Source organism: Hakea prostrata, chromosome 1 (genome assembly GCF_041222555.1).
Source record: "Hakea prostrata isolate BN-2017 chromosome 1, UWA_Hpros_2, whole genome shotgun sequence".
Lineage (NCBI taxonomy): Eukaryota > Viridiplantae > Streptophyta > Magnoliopsida > Proteales > Proteaceae > Hakea > Hakea prostrata.
The window spans coordinates 60,059,622-60,083,807 of NC_142600.1; the positions used below are offsets into that span (position 1 = coordinate 60,059,622).

The 24,186-nt window shown below is 33.9% G+C and overlaps 1 pseudogene; it reads right to left on the reverse strand.

Moving 5' to 3' along the window:
- Positions 1-17,559: 17,559 nt before the first annotated feature.
- On the reverse strand, positions 17,560-23,306 carry LOC149029243 (cyclin-U4-1-like; annotated as a pseudogene).
- Between the last annotated feature and the right edge of the window lie 880 nt (positions 23,307-24,186).

Here is a 24,186-nt window from a genome sequence, read left to right on the forward strand (position 1 = left end):
TAATTAGGGAAAACTTAAACTTAATTAAACAATCTTCTTTTCTAGTCAAAAGAAAGAGAGAAAATCAAGGGATACTCATTTTCAAATTTCGATATGTACTTTTCAATTTGGTAATAAAAAAAATAGTAATTCCTAATTTTTTGTGTTATTTTTAATTTTGTTATTTACTTTCTAGTTTAATGTTATCAGTTTAAGAAATTTCTACTTCCAATAGATTATTATTTATTTATTGTCTAATTTGATGTTAGCTATTTTGAGAAGTCCTACTACCAACATGGTGTTTTTTTTTTTTTTTTTTTTTTTTCAAGATGATAAAAATACACATGTAAAATTATTTCATATGATTTTTTTTCTAAATGAGGATAATATTTTATTGGACATTATTAATTGTAAAAGGGTAAAATAGACATTAAACATTCAACCTTAACGGTCGCTTAACACTGTTAGAATTGAGGGGGGCAACAGTAATTTCATAAAGAGTAGGGCTCTTTTAGTAATAAAGCTATAATACAGGGGGGCAATAGTAATTATCCCCTTATTAAATACAAGCACTAATATATTCAAATTAAATACAATCAATATAAGATATTTTGGTTTTTTTATTAAATTTTACTAAAATATATTTTATTATTTTTAGTAAAATTAAAATATATTGATTAGTACTATTAGACACAAGACGATATATCTTTTAAAATCACCAAATTGATACCATAGTCGATACCAACATAGAAAAACAAATAGCGGAGGATCATGTTCTTTGCCGATAATACTTTTGGAAGAGTGGAACTGTGGACCCAAGAAACTTGATGATACTGCAGCTTTAAAAAAGAAAACATTTTAGGAGAATTGTTGTCGTTGATATGGTATCCATATTCTATTTTTCAGCTGATGGTCAATCCTATGAATGACACACTTAAGTTTTTGCCTATGCTTCGCTCATTTGACCATTAAATATGGAGCCCGCCCTATATTAATTATATAAAAAGCGCCTTGAGGATGTAGTCGTGGTGCGTGCAAGCTGGCCGGATGAATTTCATTTCAAAAAAAAAAACATAAAATGGAAAAATGAATTCTACTTGATAAACTCACGTTACATGTCAATAGTAACCCCCGATACAAAGACATGCATGTATACGGTACAATGAAGGTGGACCCCACCACTAGAACACGCAAAACATGATTTCATTTTACAACAAATTAAGGGGACAAGTACTTCAATCTTCAATTTTCATGTTTGGCAAGAAAAATAAAAAATTAAGGGGACATTGAACATGAAGCGATGGCCAGAGGATTTGTTTTTCATTTTTCTGATAAAAAGCAATTTTATAGAAAAGTAAAGCAAGTGGAGTTTGGGCGAAAACGCAAGTGGAGTTGAAGGTAGGAAGTCTTTTCTTTTTTTTTCCTTTTTTCTTTTTTTCTTTCTTTCTTTTTCTTCTTTTTCTTTTCTTTTCTTTTTTTTTTTTTTTTTTTTTTTTTTTTTTTTATGACCAGAAAGTAAGACCACACAAATGAAGAAAATGAAGACCATTGTCATAATTGCCATACATAAGGTCCTCTTAGCTGGAGGATGAGCAACTCCATTCACAATTCCCTTTGTAAGTATCAAGAACTGTGTGCACTATACCATTTCTTTGTTTTTCATGTTTGTTATGGTCAGAAATTATGATTCAAGCCAAGGAACCAGACCAGATTATTAGGGCAAGATCAAGAGCTAAAATCTGGGCCACAAAGAATTGTCTGGCACTTCTCAGACTTGTCACTTCTGCTGGCTTCATATGACTTCTAAGCAGAGAATAGGACAAATATGGTACTTAGCATACCTTTGTACAAAGCTGTCCACTCAGCAAAGCTCTCAATTCAACATTGAAGGTCCGAAGAGGCATTAAATGTTCTTGTTGACAAAGGAGCTAGTCTTTCACGTGGCCCAAGCTTGGCTTGAACATTGCATCCATCTTCTTGCTCCTTTAACTATGGGCATGTGTCACATCAAAGCCAAAGTTGATGTTGACTTCTCAATCCACCAACAACTCTCTAGCTAGTGTGAAGGTCATTCAAGCAAGCTAGCTTATTAAGCAAGGCATTCTATAAAGTCATCTCCACCCTCTATCTCATCACATGAGCATCCAAAGGCTATGAAGCATGCTATCTTTGGCGGTATGAATCAAATATATAACCATTCACTAAGCTTGAATGGGGTAAGACCTAAACTCTCCAGCTACCACTCTTTTGCTTTCTAATCCTTTGAGAGCATGATCTTCATCATCTATTGGGGTTTTCATTCCTCAATGGAGTCTTTGGTTTGTTGGCCTGCACTAACTCGATCGGTGAAGATGGCTTCCCGTCCTCAGAGGCGGCCCACTTTCACCTTGTTTTGGTCGCAGGAACCAGGTTTTGATCAAGCACAAATCATGGAGCTAATATCATATTTTTACACCAATAGTGTTGGTAATATGTTTTCTCAAATTTTTCTCTTGATAGAGAGAGGATTTTTGTTCAATATCTACGCAAGCACAAATTTACGACACGTATTGTGATTTTATCCAATGGTTCTAATGACTTATGTAAATTTGAAATCTTTTATAATTTACACTTACGCATCCTTAATTTAAAACAAATTTACAAAGAAGGCCAAACTTTGGGATAATCCAAAAAGTGATTTGGATTTAACAAAACCCTAGCGCCCTCCCGGAGATTGTACTACCTACCATATTTGCAATTCACATAATTTTCATCATCTTCTAAATCTAGAAACGGAGGCGAAGAACCACTGAGTTGAATATTACCAAAAAGAAAGGCACATGTACCGAAAATCAAAGGAGTTGAGAGAGACAAATGCTTATGAAAGGGAAGCGGGAATAGTGTCAATGAAAGCATTTTAAGTTTAAAAGACCATGACCTCAGTCTGAAGACTACAATCAACACCCAAAATACATCTTCTTCATCAAATTCCTATCTTTGTTTGCAGTTAAGGCTAGGGGTTTAACAATTACCTAAGTTCCAACGATTTCTTTGATCTCCTACCAAGTAAAATTGCAACAACAATGGAAACATCTAGTCTAGTACTTCTCGATTTCTCTCATAATCCGTTTTTAGGTGAAATACAAAGAGCTTACAAGCGTTGTTCCTTTCTCACGATCATTTTTGGATTTGATTCCTTTAATCACCTTCCCTATTTTAGAAACCTAATTCACATATTTGTCCTGGAAGATGGCTTCTTCTAACTCCTTGTTGGACTAAGGTATGTGAATACTTTGGGTTCTATCCATCTTTCATTCAATGGATGATCCAAGATTCCAATTACAATCTTGTGTTGCAATCTTCATATTAGATTCTTGAAGTTTTCTTATCTAGGGTTTGTATTTATATTTAATTTTATGAAATATTAGGTGTAGCAATAGAGTTAATGCATGACTATTCTCAGGTTAGGGTTTTATTATTCAATTTCACTGAATTTTAGGGTTTTCACTTTCTCTCCCTTTCCCCTCGAGCGAGACAAGAACCAAATACGCTTCCATCTAGTTTTAGCCTAAGGGTTTGATTATGTAAATTTAAAAATCTAAGAAATCCTTAAATGTAAAATAGATAGTATAATTACAAATATACCTCAGCTTTTGCCATTGGAAATGTTAGATTGAAATTTGCATGTGTTGCTAATCTCATGGTCAGTTATGATATATAAGGGTATATTTGTCATAAAATATCAATGTACTTTAATTGGTTTTTCTGATATCATAGAATGCAAGATATTATTCTTTTGGATTAAAATGACTTTTGTCAAACCTCTGCGGATTCAAATGAAAATTACCCAAAGAAAAAAAGGAAAAATTATCACATATAATTGAAGGCAAAATTCCCAATTAAAATTGTTATATTAATATTTAAGAAACCCATCCAACCTTAAGAGTTAAGTTTATTCTCACCTTTGAATATTCTTACTGTGTCTTTTCCCTTCTTTTTTTTTATGGTAAAAAAATTATAATATTAATTTTATTAATAATTATATAAAAAATCAACAAATACTCACACACATCTGGACATGGTATTTTACTAATATACACAAATGTTTGAATTTGAAACTAAAATTTAGAGAGAAATGGTATAACCAAAATTCGTATATTCAAAGATCGTGTTTTTTAATCTATTTAAAATCTATTGAGATACGAGAGAGAAAAAATTTGATATAAGAGGTAAGAAATTATGACTTAATAATCTTTCCATCCAACAATTTTTTATATGATTATTTTATTATTGGATTAAATTGCCTGGATAGCATGATTCTTTTATTAAAATCATAAAAATATAATAAAATAATAAATAAAATGGGTAAGAATAGTCAAGGCGAAGAAAGCAAAGAAATGAGCAGTTGTTGAACTTTCAACTCTCAATTGTAAACCTCATCAATAAATTGATAAAATAAAAAAATAAATTGCACTGACACGCAAATGGAGGCCTTAAAGCACTGACACCCCACTTTATGTTTAAAAAGTATAAAGACTCCAAAATTGGATATATTTGTCCAATTTGTCACTGAAAATCTTTTCGACACTATTTATTATAGGAATATTTTTGAAAATAAACAATGATTTAACTGTTTTTAGTGATAAATTTGACAAATATATCCAATGAAAATCAAATTTTGGGGCCTCTGTGTTTTTTAAACATAAAGTGGGGTGTCAGTGCTTTAAGGCCTCTTTTTTGGAGTGCCAGTGCAATTTGTTCAAATAAAAATTAAAGATTTGTATTTTATTCAAATCTCAAAAATCATTATTAAGAAATTATTTGAATTTTTTATCTTAATTAATTATTAAGACATATGTATTATTATTCTCCTTGTCTTAATATAAAGTTATTCACTACAACAACAAAAAATAGAGAAATACAAACCATTTTTTTATAGGTAAAATATATTTGCAAAGAATTCATTAGCTCAAACACAGATGAGATTTCAGCTTTAAATTGAATCATTTGCACTCCTATCAATTTCATACTCCGGCAGAAATAATTGTATCTATTGGACAACCTTCTAGCATTTAGCAGGGTCTAGGAAAAATTAGGCATACACAATCTTACCCTTGTTTCTAGAGAGGCTACTTTCAGATATACGTAGTCTTACCCTTTATTTCCAAAGTTGTTGTTTCTAGGACTTGAATTTGTGATTAAGTATTTAACAAGTGATGAGTACTTGATCAACACGCAAAAATCCATCCTCTTAAATCTTGAATTACACATATCAAGATTTGACAAATTAGTCTAATTTACAGTAGATTCACGCATAGTATGATGCTTTTTCACTTGATTTAGAGAGAGCTTAACAAACATAAGGGGGATAATAAAGTTACCTTCAAACTGCAATTGAAGCTCATCTCCAGATATTAGTTCTTCTTGATTAGTTCATCAACAATAGGAATAGATCTATATATTCTACATCTTGATGCCTTTGTTTCATCTGTATTTCAATTGGTTTCTCATCAAGAAAGGATTCAAATAATTCACTGATATTCCCTACTCACATACTTACTAAGACCAGTATGTTTCAAGATTTCATCAGCACATCACTAGCCCCTTCTCTATCTTCTTATTCGAGACTTTTGTTATGCTTTGCATCTTCACAGAGTTCAATATCTTAAAGTATGTGCCTTTGGTTTCCTAAATTGAACATGCCACCATAATAAAAGATTGGATATTATAATATTGTGCACATTATTTTACTATTAAAGAGTGAATAGGTAGAATTCAAAAAATATTTGTTATATTTTTAATTAATACTAAACTATATTGAAATGCCATAATTATTAACAAAATAAACATAAAAAGGATTGGATGCAATGCATCTGTGTATTTTGTATTGAGTCACAATGAACAACATATATAGAAAGAGTTTCTTAATATGAATATTACATAAATGGAATATACAACCATGATGATACAATTTTATCATCTTATTTTTATAAAGAAGGAATGTACAACATTCTATTGATACATAAAGTAATATATAAGGAATGTATACAGCTGCATGAGGTGTCATGATAAGACTTCCCCTTAAGTTAGAGCGTGAAGATTTCAAATACCCAACTTGGGCAAAATTGACAAAATTGATCATGGCCAAGAGCCTACATGAATAAGTCAAATCACTTTAGCATATTCTGGGATTTAATTGGTTGAATGAACCCTAGCTCTAATTTTTCACCAAAAATATGTCAATTGTTATGTATGACATAAATTCTTGTACACGACTTTAAAGACGGACCGACCCTCATTGACATATTTTGGTGCGTGACCTGAATGCCCCATTTTTTAAGATTTGTTTTGAAAGTATAAGGCTTGGGTTAATAGGTTGACCTGTTTACTTGACTATAACTCTGTAAATGTATCATTTACATTCTCCTAGGCTACGTTTGTTTGCAAAGGTGGGGTGGAAAAAAAAACATGTGGGCCCCATGTGTAGTGGGGTCAGGGAGAAGGAAAATAAATGAAAGAATTTTGTGAAAAAATGTTTAATTGTGGGTACCATTTTTTACTTTTCCACAAAGTCTCACACATTTTGTGGGATTTAAAAAGGCTTAGGGTGAGAAAGTTGGCTTGCCACCTCACTAAACAAGTTTCTTTAAATTAAGGGAACTTGTTTCTAACTTTTCCACAAAAAATAACCAAACAAACTACATTTTTAAGATTTAAAGGAAAATTTTGTTTTTTCAAGAATTTTCCCACCCCACCCTTATTCCAACAAACAAACACAGCCCTGTATAATCGCTTTAAGATTTGGGGATCTTCGCCTCAGAATTTTGGCTGAGATTTTCTTAATGTTGATTTGGTGATTGGTGAGAGATCTCTATTGTAATCTATTTCCAATATAGTGAAAGTTTTTCTTCTTTGCCCATGGACGTAGCACACCAGATTAGTGCGTGAACCACAGTAGATCTCCATGTAGCTTCCATTTCTATTCGTAATTTCCTAGTGTTTGTTTAACAGGATATGATCTTTAAATGTCTTATCTCTCTAGGACAAAGGATATAATCCCCCAAATGGTTTAAGCACAATAATTTCTCTAGCTTCATTCATGTGGAGACAATCAAGAGGAGACATGTCACTCAAAACATTGACCATCAAGAGAGATTAGGACCTTGTTTTACAAGGGAAAAAAGAAAAGAAAATAAATATTAGAACCTTGTGTTTATTTGGGGAAATATGATCTTGAAGTTAAAAGTGATAGATTGAAGAAGGAATGTAACCCTTACGCTTTCTACAATCCCATGTATTAATTGACATCCAGATCTTTCTTTTTTATTCCATTTTTCCTTCCACAGAATATCGATGTAGTTACTACTAGTTAGGTTTGCCAAGAACACTTGGACTTCAATGCTATGTTAATAGCTTATAGTTAGCTACACATTCACCATTTTAAAATCCAATGCTCATGATTAATTGCTCATTTCTCATTTTCAAGTCCATAAGGAAAAGACGGTAAGGACTAGGCTGCAAAGCTAGGGAGGAAATGGATTCTTCAATGTTGTTCTGATTGGAGATATTAGTTTAATCTTCCACTACTTCCCTAATGAGGTTGTAAGAATTGGCCATGAACCTCTTATGCAAAATCAAATCAAAAGGGTCTCAAGCCTTATTAGGAAAAGCAAAATCGTTTCTAGCCCTAACAGGCAAAGGAATTCCTCTTACTTCTCTTCCTTTTTAATTTTCTTTTCCATTCCCCTTGCAACCAAACGAAATGTAAGCAATCTTTTTTTTTTTTTAAATAGCATGAAAAATGTTTTTGAATAGCTAGTTTTGCACTATGTTTATCATGCTAAGATAAATAAAGTAGTTTAAATCATAGATATATTTTCTTAAAACCCATTACATGATTAATTTGTTTAGCCTATCTCATCACAAGGGTTAGGTCGATTTGGTCTTTGGGTTGGACCATCCAAATCTCAATCCAAAACCAAGTTAATAACATATTCATTTTATTATATTTGCTTAATATCCAATCCAACTTGCACTAACAAGGTCTCGCAATTTTAGTTGCTTAGTACCACACCGCCTTTGCCATGTCTCCTTATCAAATGAATATAAATTACTGTAATATGTGCAAAAATTGTCCTCTCTAAGTTATAAAGTGACAAAATTTGGTTCCAAAATTTTAAGGGTAGGAGAGGACAGGTCCATATAACGATACGATTGGTCAATTTCAAGAGTATGAGCCCAACATCTAAGAAATGGACTCCCACCATATCAATGGTGTGGAACTGTCATTTTTTATCTCTAAGAATAGCATAACCAATTTTAGATAATAATGGTGGAGTCAGGATTTAATATCGCATAGGCGAGCGAGGGGGCAATAATGGTAAATTGTGTGCTTCGATTTCTACGAATTTGTCAAATACCTTAAAGCTAATTAATTGTTCATTATAGTCTTTCCATTATCTTTGCCATTAAAAGTTTTCTCCCATTTTTTATGGAGGGGGGGGGGGGGGGGTTCGAATAGTGATAAATTGTGTGCATTGGTTTCTATAAATTTTGTTCAATATTTTAAAAGCTAATTGTTGAACATAACATTTCTATCAATTGTCTTTGTCATTAAAAATTTACTCTAATTGGGTGGGAGGGGGGGGGAGGCAATAGTGGTAAATTATGTGCCCTATTTTCTACAAATTTATCAAAATACCTTAAAAAGTTAATTGTTTACCATGACCTTTCTATCCATTGTATTCGTCATTAAAAATTTTCTCCAATTTGAGGGGGGGTCAAATAGTGGTAAATTGTGCATCTTGGTTTTTACGAATTTTGTTCAATACTTTAAAAGCTAATTGTTGATCATGGCCTTTCTATTCATTGTCTTTGCCGTTAAAAATTCACTTCAATAGAGGGGTAAGTGTTGGTATTTTACACATGAAAATAGGGTCAAAGGGGTCTCTAGGGAACTTTAAAAAAAATCGAGGGACCATGGCCTCTTGACCCTTAGGAAGCTCTGCCCCTACCGATGATCATACTCACAGAATCACAAGCACTTACTAATTTTGTTCCTCTCTTTCTTCCCTCACCCATAAAATTTGATTTTTTAATAACCCCAAGTGTCAGACTCAAACATGAAGAAGAAAGTCATTTCTATTTATACAACTTCTTGAAGTTCAAATCCCAAAAACAACAAGAATTAAAAAAGAAGGGGGAAAAAACCATAAATGCCAATAGTACATATGTTCATGAATTCTATCATCCAAGGGGAAAAAAGAAAAAGAAAAGAAAAGAAAAGAAAAGAAAAGATAAAATAGTCTCTCTACCTGCATCTATTCTCATACCTCTCTACCTCTGACTTAGGGTAAACTTCCAATTTGTTATAAAATAAAGAGAATATATCAGAGACAAAGAAGAAAACTAGAACGAGATCAATCAGAAGTAATTCATTCAATTAAGTGCATTACATATTTATAGTAGAAGGAGCATCTACTCTGATATGGAAATACAATATATGATTCTTGCATACAATAAGATATTCTTGATATGGAAAGATAGATTGCCGCCCAAGATAGAAGGTGCATGGAATGGAAATATTGACTGTCAACATTGTGTGTTGAGATCACTGTAATCTTCAATTAAGATGGGAATGTGAATCACCAAGATTGTATGCTGAGGTGGTTGAGATCTTCAATTGGAAGTATTGTCTATTGGGGGGTGATGGATATCCATAATCAATATTACTTATAATACTCCCCCTTGGATGTTCATCAATAGATAATGTACCTCGTTAAAACCTTACTAAGAAAAACCCTATGGGAAAAAATCTTAGTGAAGGAAAAAGAGTATACATATCTAAATAATACGTATTGGTAGCTGCCTCATTAAAAACCTTACCAGGAAAACCCAGTGGGACAAAACCTTGGTTAAGGGAAAAAGAGTGCAGCACGTATTTTACTCCCCCTGATGATAACATCATTGAGTATCTTTGAATATGTGCATTCTAATATCATATACCAGCTTCTCAAGATTTGAAATATGCGACTTCTCAATAGATAAATCTGTCAACTTATCACTTGAACGAGTTTGTTGAACATCGATTTCACCATTTCATTGAAGACCATGAATGAAGAAGAATTTCAGTGAAATATGTATCGTTCCATCTCCTTTGATGTATCATCGCTTCAATTGAGCAATGCATGTAGTATAATCTCATATAATATTATTCAAACCCCTTTTTTCTAGTAGAAGACTCATGCTTCCAGAATGTGTTGTATCATTGGTCTAAACCAAATATAAAATAGTTAACATTCACTGTTTGAGATCTAGTTGTATATAGATCAGATAAAAATCTTGCATCTGCATAACAAGTAAGTTGACGTCCACATTCATAAAATAATATCATGTCAATAATTTCTCGAATATACTGAAATATATGATTTATAACATTTCAGTGTCTTTGTATTGGAGAAGAGATAAATCTTGTTAATACACTTATAGAAAATTCTATATCTGGTCTTATACTATTAGCAAAATACATTAATGCCCCAATTGTACTAAGTATGGTACTTTATGACCAAGAAATTCCACTATTTTCTTGGGGTCGAAATGAATATTTCTTTATATTGAACGATCTCACAACCATTGGGATACTCAATGGATATATTTTATCTAGATAAAGTCTCTTCAAAATATTTTCTATATAAGTTGATTGATGAACGAATATTTCATTCGTCAAATGCTCAATTTACAAGTTAAGACAAAACATTGTCTTTTCAAGATTTTCATTTCAACTTTCTTCAAATAATCTACTGCTTTTGGAAACGCTTCAGGAGTTTCGATGATATTTAAATCATCATCATATACACTTACTAAAATTAGATCCATATCCTTAATAAATGCACAGTAATAAATTGGATCATTTTTATACTTTTCATTTAGTAAATATCCACTAAGAAAATTATATCATATATGTCATAATCATCTCTGAAACCTTATTGAACAAACTTCCTAGGAATTTTTATGTGCTTCAGGCATTTTGAATCCTTCAGGGATTTTCATATATATTTCACACTCGAGTGAGCCATGGGCTGTAATAATATCCATTAGACGCATGTCATAATTTTCATATACTGCCAGATTTATAAGATATCTGAAGGTGATTGCATCCACCACAAGAGAACATGTTTCCATATAAACAATGCCAGGCATTTGCAAAAATTCTTGTGCCATAATTCATGCTTTATATATCACGATTTCATTCATTTTCTCATTTCATTTTTCGCAGAAAACTCAATTGTACCCCACTGGCTTTATACCTTCAGATATTGGACTATAGGTCCAAAAACTTTATTTTTCAAGCGAATTCAATTTTGCTTGAATTGCGTCTCTACATTTTGGCCAATCATTTCTTGATTTATATTCATCAACAAATTTATATTCAAGATCCTTGTCTTGTTGCATTATTTCAACAAAAACATTATATGCAAAAATTGTTGTCGACAACTTTATATTTTCGGTTCCATCTTTTTCCTGCAATGACATAATTAATCTAGATCTCTTCATTATTTTCAGGTACCTGAACCTCTTCTGGGGTTTCATAGAAAGTTATGCCTTCAGGATTTTCATAATCAATTGTCTCCATTTTATGACCATCTTGATCATTTGTTCCTTTCTTTTTTTAGGATTTTATCCTTGGAACCGATTGATCTTCCACGTTTTAAACGTGGTTTAATTTCATTTGCACTGATAGATTGTCCTGCTGGGACATCAATTCTAATTGGAGCATTTACAGCTGAAATATGAGATTTAGTAACTCTTAGCAGGTCAGCAAATCTGGCAGTTGATTTATAATATTTATTGCATTATCCTTTGAAATTCAAGTTCACAGTGCTCAGTGCGAGGATTTAATGAGATAATGATAATGCATACAATCAATCTCTTTTTCCAACTGTTTATTCTCTCCCCCTCATGTTGGAAAAACTAATTCATCAAAATAATACTCAGCAAGTATTGCATTAAATAAATCTCCTATCCTTAGCAATATATTGAATTATATAAGGAGATTCATATCCAACATATATTCCCAACTTTATTTTGGGACTCATCTTTGTGCGCTGTGGTGGAGCAATTGGAACGTAAGCCACACATCTAAAAATTTTAAGATGAGAGATATTTGGCTTCTGACCATAAGCCAATTGTAATAGGGAGAATTTATGACAACCTTTTGGCCTGATGCGTACAAATGATGCTTTGTTCTCATAAATAATGGTTTAGCCATTAATTGGAGATAATTAATAAATAATTTTACCAAACCATTTTGGATATAAACATGAGCAACAGGCTATTCAACTGTGATCTCAGTTGTTATACAATAATCATAAAGCCTGAGATGTAAATTCACTAGCATTATCAAGACAAATTGTCTTTATCTTATAATCCATAAATTATGCTCTTAATCTCATTATTTGAGCAAACAATCTCGCAAACACCAAATTGCGAGTTCATAATGAACATATATTTTTTCGTTAAAAGGATTATTATATTAAGCGAAGAAGAAATATTAAAAATACATCAATTAATACCGTATAAAGAACCAACTTCCCTTACCCGCAACAACTGTTGCCCCCAATACACCCTTCCTCACTGGTTCCTGCTTAGATTAGAAACCACTAACTTATAAAACGAAATCTAGGACGTCTAGAGGCATCCACATCAAGTTCATTAAGGATTGAAGCTGACCAAGGAATGTTAATATCAGAAATTTCTGTTCTAGCTGCCGAATTTGCCAAAAAATCTGCCACTGTATTAGTTTCACGATAGCAATGTGAAATCTTCCAATCTATAGTCAACAAACATTCTTGTAACTCTCTCCACATATGAAAGATATACCAAGGTATTTTCTTCTGCTGTATTAAAGTCACCACAGCTTTTGAATCACTTTCTACCCAAAGCTTATTAATTTGTAAATGCCTTGCCCAACGTAATCCGTGAATGAAAGTTTCCAATTCAGCCTCAAAGTTGGTTTTAACATTTAAAAAAATACTGAAATTGAAAACCACCGCAGCGACTTCATTTCGAAAGACTCCTCCACCGCCCGACCTTCCTGGATTGCCTAAAGAAGACCCATCAATATTTAGTTTAACCCAACCTACAGCAGGAGGACACCAAAAAATTTCTTGTGGAGGAGCAGCACTAAAAACAGAGAAGTGAAGGCCAAGTCTTCTTGCATCCGAAAAAATGGTAGGAGTTACTTTTCTTCCATCCATTTTAAAGCCAAACTGTACTAAGTCTGAAAAAATTAAACTCATCACCTCATCAGTCCTGAAATTTAAATTTTCAAACTGGATTTGATTGCGGACCATCCAAAGAAAGTATAAAAGCAAACAACATCCATTAATCCAAGCGATCAGAAAGGAGACTGTGAAGCCTGGTGTTTCCAAGCCTTGAACGACTCTACAATCGAATCTTTTACTGTCCAACTATAACCAAACTTTGCTGCAAAAGCTTCTCCACATCCACGTGAAAATGAGCAGTGAAGAAAGAGATGTCCTATGTCCTCTGAAGCCTTACCACATAGATTACAACGAGAGGCCAGCATAATCCCTTTCCGAGTCAACAAGGCATCAACAGGCAGCCTATCATGAAAAAGTCTCCAACAGAAAACTTGTTGTCTAGGCTGCAAAGAAGTCTTCCAAATACTTTTAGCCCATTCCAGTTGTTCTTCTTTTCTACGATAGAGATCCCATGCCGATCGAAAACTAAACTCTCCCCCCACTGAACCTTGCCAATGACAAACATCAACAAAACCAGCACAAGGTACAGGATATAACATAATAAGAGAGATTACCTCTTGAAATTTGGCATTGTCCACTGACGGAAATATCCACTCCCCTTGTCAGTAAACAATCTGCAACAGTCAATTTCAAATGACCCTCTAAATCTAGAGGAATACCAACATAGTCTCGCAATGGTAAAATTCCCCAACCATCTCATCAAACCAGAAATTTATATTCTGACCATTTCCAACTGACCATCGTTCATTAGCTTGAACAAAACCCCAAACCTTCCTCAATCCCAACATCAAAGAGGACTGCTGCCCATAAATCTTTAAATTTCCCCTTTTGTCCACCATCTTCCCCTTTAAAAAATGAGCAAAAACAAAGTGTTTATGTTTAATTGTCCAAGCCAACTTGCATAAGGAAGCAAAATTGACATCTCTTAATCTTCGAATACCCAAACCACCCTCACATTTTGAAGTACATACTTTTTCCCAAGACATCAGTAACCTTTTTCACAACCCTCTATACTCCCCGTCCAAATGAAGTTACGCATCCAAGCCTCTGCTTGAGAAATAATAGAGCTAGGCCACCAGTACACTGAAAAATTATGAATTGGCATGCTAGAAATAACTGAACGTACCAACTCCACTCTACCTGCCAAAGATAACAGCTTTCCACACCACCCTTGTAGCCGATTCTTAATCTTGTCTAAAACTGACATCAATCTGACACGAGTAACTCTTCCTTTAAAAATATCTATCCCCAGATATCGAGTAGGAAAGAGAGCAATTGGGATATTTAATATGTCCACAATTTTCTGTTTTCGACTAGGAGGCACACGTCCAAGAAAAAGCTTACTCTTCTCCAAACTAATATGTTGACCCGAAAATTCTTGATACTTCGATAAGAAAATTTTCAAAGCTTTAACATAACATAAAGAAGCATTTGAAAAAATAAAAATATCATCAGCATACATCAGAACGGATGGAACTTCTACTCCCCTGGGACCTGGCAAAGCTCTCAATCTACCAGCAGCTATCAAAGAATGAATGCCCCTGCATAGTACCTCTTCTGCAAGAAGAAAAAGAAGAGGAGATAAAGGGTCCCCTTGCCGAAGCCCTTTCTCAACTCCAAAGAATCCAACCGGTCCCCCATTCAATAAAACTAAGATTCTAGTAGATTGAAGCATCTCATGAATCCAGCCAACCCATCTATTTGAAAATCTGAAAGCCTTCAAGACCAAGAATAAAAACTCCCATGATAGGGTATCATAAGCCTTCATAATATCAATCTTAATTCCCATCCCTCCCCCTCTAACAGAAGAATGTAAAATATTTGTAAGTTCAGAAGCGACAGCAACATTTTCAGAAATCATCTTACCTTTCTGGAAAGCTCCTTGCTCCTCAGAAATAAGCTTAGGCAAAAGAGGACTCAGCCGAGAAGCCATTATCTTTGACAATGTTTTGCAAAAAAAAATTCCCCATACATAGAGGCCGAAATTTGTCCAGTGTAGCTGCATTCTCCACCTTGGGAACTAAAGTGAGGAAACAATTATTTATCCCTTTAATATAACATAATATCAATCATAATGAACATACATGTGACCACTTTATATATGCATCTACTAAAATCATATATTATCTGAATGGTCTACATGATGGGTGAATGGGCCCATATATTTCACCCTCTATACGTTTTAAAAACGTAGAATGTTCAATCTCAACTTTAGCTGGTGAATATTTAATAATAAATTTTTCTTGAGAACAAGCAATACAAGAAAATTCACTTAATTGAAGAATCTTCTGGTTCTTCAATGGATGACAATTGAATTTTCAATAGTTTTTCGCATCATACTTGATCCGGGATTGTCCAACCGGTCATGTCAAATAATAAAATTATTGGAATCAATGTTCATTTACTTTATCCAAGCATGTGTTTCAACCATGCAATCTTCGTGTAGTACAAATTGGGAGAAATATCTAATACCTTTGTATAGATATTTACTTATACCATTATTTGTAGTCTCAATCTGATAATCATTTTGGCAAACAGCTTTGAAACTTAATAAGTTTCTTTGAGACTTACTACAAAATAATGAATTATTCATAGCCAAATTTATCTCCCATATAATAATAGATTAGCTCTTCCGGAGCTTCCAATCAATGTTGTACTAACAATTCTTGTATTAACATTGACTTCCGTGTCATCAAATAAAATATCCATAACCAAATCTTCAACTATTATCTTCAAAGGAGTTTGCAGCATCTAGATATGTAGTATCTATGAAGCCATTAAAATCATATTTTTTTTATAGGCAAAAATTGCTCAAGTATCATGATTTTGGAAAATCCAATTTATCTCCACATTATTTTTATTTCTTTAATTAAGGCTTGACAAAGCTTAATTAAATATTGTGGAGTACGACAGATACATGTCTAATGGCATTCATACCACATCGGTAACAAATATTATCTTCACTCCTTGAATTGTTATATTGAGAATCCTTATTATTCTCTTATTTATTTCCATAATAATGACGGTAATTATTCTGTCTTTTGTCTCATCCTCTTCCACAGTCATGACCATAATTTTAATTTTGCCTTCTTTCAGGCATATCATGAATTGCTGCATTCACTTCAGGGAATGGAACATAATCAATAAGACGAGCTTCATGATTTTTCATTAATAGTCCATTATTTTACTCAGCCACAAATAGGCATGATATCATTTAGAGTATTTCTTAAAACTCCTTTTACAATATTACTATTGTAACAACAAATCTAAAACTTGAAAATTTGCTGGGATATTTTCATGAATAATATTTTCTCCTTATAATTTCAAAAGAGAATTAATTTTAAAAACTGCAGAACTGTATTTATTTACAGTTTCAAATCTTGCAACTTCATGTGCATCTGCAGAATTGTATTCATTTACAGTTTCAAATCTTGCAACTTCAAGTGCATCTGCAGAATTGTATTCATTTACAGTTTCAAATCTTGCAACTTCAAGTGCACTGCAGAACTGTACTTATTTACAGTTTCAAATCTTGCAACTTCATGTGCATCTGTAGAACTGTATTCATTTACAATTTCAAATCTTGCAACTTCAGGTGCATTTAACAATATTTGTGGTGCAAAGCTAGCAACCACTATATACAATAAATAAAACAACAATTGTTAAATCAACATAATATCTTATTATTTGATTAATTCTTAGATTCAATAAAACACATACCTTTTTATCATGATGCACTTACATTTCAAGATGGACAAGGTAAACTCCATTGTTTACAAAAACGTGCGAGGAGGTCGATCATTCTTTTCACTTTGGAATAGAAAACATAATGATACATAGTCTGCTGTCTTTCTTCTCAAAACGCAATACTTTGAGCGGATTCGTTCTTCGAGCGGAATCGTGCTGATAACGTGTTATAAAATAAAGAGAATATATCAGAGACAAAGAAGAAAACTAGAACAAGATCAATCAGAAATAATTCATTCAGTTGAGTGCATTACATATTTATAATAGAAGGAGCATCTACTCTGATATGGAAATACAATATATGATTCTTGCATACAATAAGATATTCTTGATATGGAAAGATAGATTGCCGCCCAAGATAGAAGGTGCATGGAATGGAAATATTGACTGCCAACATTGTGTGTTGAGATCACTGTAATCTTCAATTAAAATGGGAATGTGAATCACCAAGATTGTATGCTGAGGTGGTTGAGATCTTCAATTGGAAGTATTGTCTATTGGGGGATGATGGATATCCATAATCAATATTATTTATAACACAATTCAAATTCTAAATCTTATTCCAACTCTTCTAAACAGTTAATTTTTGTTTTTGGTAGGTAGATTCATGTTCAATGAAGTAGCAATGAAGTTTTAAAGATCTCTGTAAATTTAAAGGAAATTCTAATAAGTATATTTCTCTTTGGAGGTAAGACGAGTCAGTGTAGTGTGAAAGATGATGGTGTCACATTTAAATGGAAATCCAAAATAAATAAGAAATCCAGCTTAAGAAAACTCATCCCTATTGTGTTGATCCCTCCAATTTTACCACTATGCGAATTGTTAGAATATTTGAAATTTCTTAAAATTAAAATAAACAGTAAATATTAAATTGATTTTCATGATAAGAATACTTAAAAAAATAAAAAGGATAATTTTCATTTGAGGTTTGATTTAAGTCATTTTTAATCTTAAAAAAAAATGACAATTTGTGTTTGTCTCCTTTACAGTATCTAGAAAGACCAATTAAGGATACAACACCATTTTTATGACAAAAAACACCTTTACAATTTTTTTATTTCATTTTTTCAACTGATAATGTATTCACTTCAAAGCTTGCTTCAATATCAAATTATTGGTATCTCATAGCTCTTCCAAGATATGGGTAAGTTGAAAAAAAGAAATCAAAAGGATGTAAGGGCATTTTGGTCATAAAAATAACAATGTGTCTTTAATCAATTTTTTTGGATACCATATGGAAGGAAAATGCAAAATGCCATTTTTTTGGATTGAGAATGACTTGGAAAAAATCTTAAGGGACAAAATGAAAATTATCCATAAAATTATGAGAAAATTACATATACACCCCCTAGGTTTACAAACTACTATATTTACATCATCTAGAATCCATTTTAATACATATATATCAAACATACCCTATTGTTTGAATAATGGAGTTAAGTGATGATTCATCTATGTACTTTTAAAATTTCAAACTACTCTCCTCTATCGTCAAATGTGTTTTAATTTTCAAGGAAAAAGAAAAAAGAAAGAAAAAAAAAAAGAAGAGGAGAGGGTGAAGAGCAACTAAGACTGATTTTAAAATTTTTTTTCTCACCTATAAGAATATTTTGCATACGTAAATGCATATTTTTCTATTTAAAACTAACTGTAGTAAAACTGAGGGGCATTTGTAGTATATTAGATTTTTGAGGGTTTAAACATAATAGTTTGCAAGCTCAAACGATGTACATATAATTTGTTCAAAAATATTAATTTAATTTCTTCCTTAAGTTATGCCCTTCATGGACCCCATGACCACATGGTTAGGGTTGTCTTCCTTTTCTTTGGCGGTGGGGTTGTTTCAAAAATAGTGTCACTAATGAGCCCAAATCCTCCGTCGCCAACCTGCTTGAAATTAACCTTTCTAGCACAAATGTAGCTTGATAAGGTGAGATGATACCTGATAGGGCTTTTTTCAACCTCTTACTATGATTTTTCCAATTGTTTTGATTGCTACTTCTCTGAGATTTATTGGCCTAAAGTGTTTTGCAAGCTCCAGATTCTTCACTTTGGTATCAAGCACACATAAGTTCAATTCAGCTCTTCAGGGAGGGAGTTGGTGTGAAAAAAATTTAGCAATAGAGTTATGCAATTCTTCCTAGTGGTGGACCATAAATGTTGATAAAAGATGGGTAGAAACCCATCAGGTCTCGAGGCCTTGAACGGCCCCATGCTCTTGATATTCTTATGGACTTCTTCTTCTGTGGGAATTCCACACAAGTCCCTATTCAGTTTCCCCCCCATAAAATATAGGCTCCACCATCTTCAAAGCTACGACCAAAGCCCTATCAAGTATCATCTCACCTTATCAAGTTGTTTTTGTCCTAGAAATGTTAATTTCATATAATATTTTCATTTCACATGAAATATTCCACTAGGTTAAACACCTCAAGAAAGGGGGGGGGGGGAGTAGGTTGTCATTAAGTTGGACATGCAGAAAGCCTATGATACACTGAGTTGAGAATTTATCAAGGCCCCCCTAATTAAAATGGATTTTTTTTTAATGTATGGGACGATCTCATTATGGAACCATCACTTTTGTGTCTTATACTTTGTTGCTTAATAGTGTTGGAAAATGTTCCTTTGTCCCGTCAAGGGGAAGTAGGTTGTCATTAAGTTGGATACGCAGAAAGCCTATGATACATTGAGTTGAGAATTTATCGAGGCCCCCCTAATTAAAATGGTTTTTTTTTAATGAATGGGATACTCTCATTATGGAACCATCACTTTTGTGTCTTATACTTTGTTGCTTAATAGTGTTGAAAAAGGTTCTTTTGTCCCGTCAAGGGGAATTTAGCAAGGGGACCCTCTATCGCCCTTTATTTTTATAATATGCTCGTAGGTGCTAAGCAAAATTTTGGAAAAAGCTAAAAGGGACAAGTTGATATGTGGAATTAGAGTTAAAGGAAGAGCTCCCCCAATTTCCCACCTACTTTTTGCTGATGACTGCCTACTTTTCTTAGGTTTGAAGCTTAAAGAAGTTATTAATCTTATAGGATGTATGGATCTCTTTTCTCTACTAGTGGTCATGCCATCAATCAAAAAAAGTATAAAATAACATTTAGCCCTAATACACCCCAAAGAGTCAAGAGAAGGTTTGCCAGGATTCCTGGAGTAAAGTAAAGTGAGGAACCAACAAAATACCTTGTCTTGCCTACAGAAATTGTTGTCTCAAAGAAGGTAGAATTCCAGGATTTAGTCTCAAGGAAAGAGGCCAAAACACAGACTTGGAAAAACCTATACTTATCCCATGCAAAGCGTGAAGTGTTGATTAAATCCATTGCATCTTCAATGGCAATGTATACTGGCTCCCACTTCTTGATACCTATTAGAACTCATGATGCAGTTTGAAAGAGCTTAAGCAACTTCTATTGGGGGCATAGCGAAGATAAAAAAAAAAAAAAAAGGTTCATTGGATTTCATAGAGTAGGCTTTGTAAATCCAATAAGAAGGAAGGTTTGGGCTTCTGTGAACCGATTTTACACAATAGAGATCTCCGGGGACAAGGAGCATGGAGGTTGATTCAAAACCCAGTCACTTTGGGCAAAATTTGTTAAAGCAATATACTACCCCAATTTGGATTTCATGCAAGCAAAGGCTAGCAATAGGCCCTCTTGGCATGGAGAAGTGCATTGATCGAGCGTGAGGTGTTGGAGGTAGGCCTAATATGGGAGATAGGTAATGGAGAGCAGGTTCACATATAGGATAATCGATGGATCCCACCCATGAGAACTTTAAAATTTCAATAGTGAAGACCATGAATTGCTCAGTCACAGAAGTAGCAGTGATTAATGGTAAGGAGTGGAATTTAAATGTAATTGACCAACTCATGAATCTTAAGGATCAGCAAGCCATTAAGTGCATAAAGTTAAGCACCAACCTAAGAGAGGACAAACTCATTTGGGTCCCAGCCTGTAATGGCGTTTACATGACTAAATCAGCGTATCACCTACTAGTTAATAAGAGGGATAGGGAGTAGGCTGCCAATGCATCTTCATCAAGAGGTCATAAATGGGAACCGGTTCTAAGAAGGTCTAGAAACTCATTTGGAGTGTAAACTCAGTTTCTAAGGTCAAAGCCTTCCTATGGAAAATGTATGTAGAGGGTATGGTGACTGAGGAGAACCTCATCAAGTGACAAATCACATGTTGATCCTTCTTGTCGAGTATGTGGAGCTCAATTAGAAACTTCGGATCACATTATCTTGGATTGCTAGTTTGCAAAAGCTTTTTGGCTGTTTGGTTTGGGAGCCCACTCTCTTGTCTAGTCCCAACATCAATCTCCTTGGTGACAGAATGGTAAAAATTCCTTGTGTTGTCTTGAGTTCCCATTGAAGGAGGAGATGAGGGAAATGATAAACTTGTGTGTGTAAGTTTGCTGGTATCTCTAGATAGCCAGAAATAACCATATTTTTTGAAGAAATTTATTGAGCCCGAAGGAGGTTATTTCCAGGGCTCAAAGAGTGTGGGCTGAATATTGAGCTACTTGTGTGTCTGTGCCCCCAAGGAAGGAATCTCAGCAAGTACCAAGAATCCTAAGGCAAGAGGAGAATGAAATCACAACTCATCGGGTCCATAGAATATTTTGTGATGCTACCCTCCCAATTGAAACTATTAGAGGAGGAGTGGACTTTCTTATTGTCGATTAGTTGGGCCAGGTATCTAAAGTGGCTTCTAAGCCTATGGATTTTGGAGAAGCCCTTGTTGGTGAACCCATGGGTATTAGAGCTGCTTTAGTTGCATGCCATTGCTAGGTCTCCATGAAATTGAAATTTGGACTAATAATCAAAGAGTGGTTAATCTAATTAAGGATCAAACCCCCCCTCCTACGCTGATAGGTGGAATTTTATTTGATATTGGACTCTCGTTGGAGGAGTTTGAAAGTTGTACTTTTTCTTTTATTTCTAGGGATTGTAATGGGCTTGCCCATACCCTAGCTTGGAAGGCACTCACCATTTCATCAAGGACTAAGTGGCCACATTTTCCCCATGGTTCCATGAGGTGTTGTTATCTTTTTCTATGCTTTGCCCCCTTGTTGAATGAATATCCTTTTTACCCAAAAAAAAAGAGTGTGGGCCCCACACGCCCGCCCCAATACGAACATACATATGATTGTGGGTCCCATTACCTCATGTGAGTGTGGGAGCATGTGGCACGGGCAGGTTGAGGCATATGATCTGGATCTGTCACTAACATGCGCCAGAATACTATAGTGCATATTAGTTGGTGACAGTCAATCATAGAAAAACAAATTCAAAATTTTGGTTTCATCAAATTTCAAATTCTTCTCCTAAAATCTTGAATTCAAGCGAAGGCGAAATAGATTCTTGAATTTAAAGAATCAATTTCTGTTAAAACAATTCATGAAAGAAGAATTCTTTCCAGAACATGAAACAAACCTAGATGTAAAAAACAAGAACATAACCCATCAAATCTCAATTTATAACTTAGGGCCTGTTTGGTTACATGAATCCAGAGATTTGAAATCTCTGGATTCATGAATCTGAGAATTATACCCGTTTGGTTATAAAAATCTCTAGATTCATGAAATCTACAGATTCTAGAGATTCACATTTTTACACTAAAAACGTGAATCTGTAGATTTATGGGTAATGGGTGAAATCCAGAGATTTCAAAAAAGCTATACATTTGCACATTCACAAAAATCATTGTCGATCAAATAGTTTTTTAGGATGAATCCACTGATTTCATTCCACAACCAAACATCTAATTTTATAAATATAACTCCATAAATTTGAAATCTATATATTTGAAATCTCTAGATATTTGAAATCTTCAGACTCATGTAACCAAACAGGCCCTTAATTATTGTAGAAAAAAATCATTTGAAAGAAACCCAAACAATGAAAATCCATAAGGATCAAAGAACTTCAGATAATACTTTGAGAAACTTACATGTCATCCATGAATTTGGCAGCGACCATGATGCTGGTGATCAGTCAATGAACATTATATGAATTGATCTACAATAAGGGCTGCTTCTATCCAAACCGATCCAAGTAAACATAAGCAATAATGAATCAAGAAGAATTGCAATTAGTGTACTTGAAGATCCTCTCTAGGTATTACCAAAATAAAAGATCCTCTCTAGGTAGCTCTATATTGAGATTGTAGGCCAGATGAGACCATGGAAGATAGAGATCTTTTGTTGGTTGAACCGCTGGTTCACATCGTTGGATAGAGCAATCCTCTTTAGCAGAGAGGAAAGCAAGGCGATGGCCATGTGCATCTCATGAAGGTTTTCGAGCTCAGCCATTTTCGTTTATGTTGAGCTGCAGAGTTGTAGATGCTTTCCAAGTGTTGCCGGCTTATTCTTTCTTTTGTTATTTCTGTTCTCTCTCTCTCTCTCTCTCTCTCTCTCTCTCTCTCTCTCTCTCTCTCTCTCTCTCTCTCTCTCTCTCTCTCTCACCCCACCCGTCGATCTCGGTTACCTGCCCGACAACCCGTGGGTGTGATCCGTCACAGGATCCACGGTCTTACCCATCATTAACAATCAATGCAAGAAATAGATAATCAAGAGCAAAAGCAAGTTCAATAATTAATCAAATGAATTACAGAAGTCCAAATACTCCTGAAAAGAATCAAAGAAAGAATCAAATGAATCAAAAGAAATATCGAGTTCAGCGGAAGCAATAAAATAAATTAAATTATTTTCTTTTCAGTTTCTTTTTCCAAAGCTAAAAATTGTCTTTCAAAATTAGTAAGAAAGGGGGTTCTCCAATTCTTCTCCAAACGTTCCTCAAAATATCTGGCAATCTGCCTCATTCGGTCATCAATGGGTGCTATAAGTGCACTCCAAGCATCCACAGGAGGCTTCATGCAAGCTATCTCCATCTCCCATTGACGGTGCTACATCTTCTTTATACGAGATGGTTCGATCATACGAATTCTCTCCAATTTCCAACGACGTGCAACCATCTGTACAGTTTAGTATAACATACAAAGAAAGGAATGAGTTCTGACGAACTTAGTAAGGATAACATATTTCTCATACATATGTCAACATAATCAACAATGCATATATGATATGAATGATATGCAATAATATGAATGCTACTAAGATCTAACTATGCAAGTCTCTAGATATTTGACATTCTTTAAGATATAACACCAGCCCTCCTCTGGGCAGGTCTAGT